Source organism: Chiloscyllium plagiosum, chromosome 19, assembly GCF_004010195.1.
Source record: "Chiloscyllium plagiosum isolate BGI_BamShark_2017 chromosome 19, ASM401019v2, whole genome shotgun sequence".
Classification (NCBI taxonomy): domain Eukaryota; kingdom Metazoa; phylum Chordata; class Chondrichthyes; order Orectolobiformes; family Hemiscylliidae; genus Chiloscyllium; species Chiloscyllium plagiosum.
The window spans coordinates 27,308,233-27,312,314 of record NC_057728.1 but is presented as its reverse complement, the minus strand read 5'-3'; the positions used below and the strand labels follow the sequence as shown (position 1 = coordinate 27,312,314).

General features: G+C 43.9%; 1 protein-coding gene across 1 annotated transcript in view; it reads left to right on the top strand.

Moving 5' to 3' along the window:
- The first annotated feature begins 1,900 nt into the window (after positions 1-1,900).
- fbxo7 (F-box protein 7) overlaps positions 1,901-4,082 on the top strand; it is a 38,687-nt gene continuing 36,505 nt past the window's right edge. The window contains exon 1 of the mRNA XM_043709417.1: positions 1,901-2,038. The gene's annotated coding sequence lies outside the window, so the exon portion shown is untranslated. The remainder of the gene's footprint in view (positions 2,039-4,082) is intronic.

The following is a 4,082-nucleotide window of genomic DNA, read 5'->3' as shown; positions in this document are numbered from 1 at the left end:
CGCTTCAGGCTCTCTGCCTTTATTCCTGATGAAGGGCTTTTGCCTGAAACGTCGATTTTGCTGAAGCTCCTTGGATGCTGCCTGAACTGCTGTGCTCTTCCAGCACCATTGATCCTGATCCAGTGGGCTGACTGTCCTACTTTGATTCCTATGCCTTGTGATCTTATGGTCTTATCACATTGGGAAAACTAAAGACTTGCAAGACCTGTAATTGATGGCCGGCATCCTAGGGTTTCAGAAGTAGTGGCTGTAAATATATGAATGTATTGTTATAACATTTCAAAGTTCCCTAGATTCTGGAAGGTCCCGTGGAATAGTAAACATAACACTTGCGTTCAAGAAAGAAAGGAGAACAAAAGCATGAAATTTCAGACCAATTCAGCTAGAATCCATCATTAATAAGATGCAAAATATTTATAAAATCATAATACAATCAAGCACCGTTAACATAGCTTTATGAAAGGGAAATAGTTTGACAAATTTATTAGAGTTCTTACAGAATGGAGCAGGCAGGGTGGATAAAAGAAACCAACAGATGCAGTTTATTTGGATTTTGAAAAAGACATTCAACAAGGTGCAATTTAAATGGTTAGTGCTTTAGATAAGAGCATATGGCGTTTGGGTAGCATGCCTGCTAATTTTTCTTTTATTCTTACTTATGAGGTCCATGTGCGATAGCAACGTCTGGAACCAGAAATCAATGCAAGAAAGGTGTTGGCATGCCGATTGCTGTGGACAGACCCTCGAAGAGGATTTCTCATTTGTCCTGAATTCCAGAATGCAGTTTTTTTGTATTTCTTTGCCAGGATTAATTGATAATTTTCAGGTTAGCAAACAAGTGGAATGCCATAGGGATCAGAGTTAGAGCTTGAATTATTTATGATTGTGAGTTGGGAAAAGGACCAAATTTGTTTATGATATTATGAGTAAAGGTAGGAAAAAACTTGTGAGGATGTTACAGAGTTTGCAAATAGATACGTTGAGTAGGTTAAGTGAGGGTATTAGATCAGATACCCTACAGTGTGGAAACAGGCCCTTTGGCCCAATAAGTCCACACCAACCCTCTGAAGAGTAACCCACCCAGAACCATTTCCCGTCTGACCAATGCACCTAACACTATGGATAATTTAGCATGGCCAATTCACCTAATCTTTGGACTGTGGGAGGAAACCCATGCAGACACGGGAGAATGTGCAAACTGCAAACTCCACACAGCCAGTCGCCGAGGCTGGAATCTAACCTGGGATCCTGGTGCTGTGAGCCACCGTGCCGCCCTGATTTCTGTCAGAGGGTCATTCATCTTTGTAAATCTCTTCTACAAACAGCAGTGCAGGCTGACACAAAAACACAAATTGCTCGAAAAACCTAGCAGGTCTGGAAGCATCTGTGCGTTTTGAGTCCCGGTGAGCCTTCTTAAGAACAGCGGAGAGTGAATCGTTGAATATAAGCAAAGCTCAAATCATGCACCATACACTTTAAAAATTAGTGAGAAGTCTTTGAGTGATCGACATCAGTGCAGCTAACCTCTCCAATAATCCTTCCCCCCCCACTCTATCTTCTGCATATACACCGACATTTCCCTAACTGCCATTAGTTTTGAGGAACGGTCACCGAACCCGAAACGTTAACTCTGATTTCTCTTCACAGGTGCTGCAAGAACCTGCTCAGCCTTTCCAACAATTTCAGTTTTAGTTTTCTCTCCAGTACTGGACTGTGTATTACTGCTGTTCCAACCCCATAGAGAGAGGGTTGTGAGCATGCGCCGGATTGGTTACAGTAGGAGCAGGCGCAGTCGATGGAGTTGGTGGCCCCGCCTCTCAGCTGGCGGGGAGGGGCGTGGAGGAGAGGGAGGGGCGTGGAGGAGAGGGAGGGGCGGGGCCGGGCCAACGCGGGTGTCTGGTTGCGGGGTGGGCGGTAATAATCACCATAGTGACCGGGAACAGACTGCGGTTGACATATCCATCCCAGCCGAGTCGGAGAGCCTGAGCGCAGCGCAGCAGAGCAGAGCAGACGGCCTGCCCTTTCTTTCCCGTTACCTGTAAGTATCACCCGGAGCTCGGTCTGTTGCAGAACTAGGCCCCAGGAGCGGCCTGCTGCATCCGGCTTTATGGCAGTCTGTCAATGCAGCTTCAGTGCTGGCTCAGGGCCGCAGGCTTGTGTGGGCAGTGCAGTTTGTGAACGCAAAGAGGTTTTGTGCGTGAGCTGTATGGAACTTCAGAAACGAAAGTGAAATTGCTCATAATAGGATCCAGTAAATCAACGTGTCTTTTTTGTTGTGTAATGTCACCGTGTGTATTTCCTACAAACGTTGGTGGGATATTGTCAAAAATCACACAACACCAGATTATAGACCAACGGATTCGTTTGGAAGCACTAGCTTTCGAGACGCTGCTTCGTTAGGTGGTTGTGGAGCAGGACCATACGACCCAGAATTTACAGCAAAAGATTACAGTGAACAAACCGAGATTGTTAAATCTTTCATCTTTTATGGGTGAACTTGTATTTGCAGAATTACATTTGCAGATACATTATATTTTGCTCAAAAAATGCAGAATCTGCAAGTAGTCAATGCAGGTAGTGAATCCATATAATCTTTGTCATATAATTTTTATATATATTTTTATGTATAATTTTAATATTTATAATATTTATATATAATTTTCTGTATGACTTATATATAACTTTGTAAATAGAACCAATTTGACTGTCACCTTTTAAGGTACTGGCTGAGCTGAGATGACACCTTTTGTTATAAAACCTTAAATTACTTGAGAATGTGACTTAAAAGAAGTTCTGGGATTTACATACATATTAAAGATATGAAACCAGCCAATCCATTCTAAAAAATGAAAGACTTGACAATCCATGTTTGTTCAATGTATCATTATGTCACGTAATAAGACCATAAGACATAGGTGTGGAAGTAAAGCCATTCGGCCCATCGAGTCCACTCTGCCATTTAATCATGGCTGATGGGCATTTCAACTCCACTTACCTGCATTCTCCCCGTAGCCCTTAATTCCTTGTGACATCAAGAATTTATCAATCTCTGCCTTGAAGACATAACTGCACTCCGCAGCAATGAATTCCACAGGCCCATCACTCTCTGACTGAAGAAATGTCTCCACATTTCTGTTCTGAATTGACCCCCTCTAATTTTAAGGCTGTGTCTGCGGGTCCTAGTCTCCCCGCCTAACGGAAACAATTTCTTAGTGTTCACCCTTTCCAAGCCATATATTATCTTGTAAGTTTCTATTAGATCTCTCCTTAACCTTCTAATCTCCAATGAGTACAATCCCAGGATCCTCAGCCGATCCTCCTATGTTAGACCTACCATTCCAGGGATCATCCGTGTGAATCTCGCTGGATACGCTCCAGTGCCAGTATGACCCTCCTGAGGTGTGGGGCCCAAAACTGGACACAGTACTCCAAATGGGGCCTAACCAGAGCTTTACAAAGTCTCAGTAGCACATCGCTGCTTTTATATTCCAACCCTCTTGAGATAAATGACAACATTGCATTTGCTTTCTTAATCACGGATTCAACCTGCATGTTTGCCTTAAGAGAATCCTCGACTAGCACTCCCAGATCCCTTTGTACTTTGTCTTTATGAATTTTCTCACCGTTTAGAAAGTAGTCCATGCTTGTATTCTTTTTTCTAAAGTGCAAGACCTCTCATTTGCTCACATTGAACTTCATCAGCCATTTCCTAGACCACTCTCCCAAACTGTCGAGATCCTTCTGCAGCCTCCCCATTTCCTCAGTACTACCTGCCTGTCCACCTAACTTCGTATCATCGGCAAACTTCGCTAGAATGCCCCCAGTCCCTTCATCCAGATCATTAATATATAACGTGAACAGCTGCGGCCCCAACACTGAACCCTGCGGGACACCGCTTGTCACCGGCTGCCATTCCGAAAAAGAACCTTTTATCCCAACTCTCTGCCTTCCGTCAGACAGCCAATCCTCAATCCATACCAGTAGCTCACCTCAAACACCATGGGCCCTCACCTTGCTCAGCAGCCTCCCGTGTGGCACCTTATCAAAGGCCTTTTGGAAGTCTAGATAGACCACATCCACTT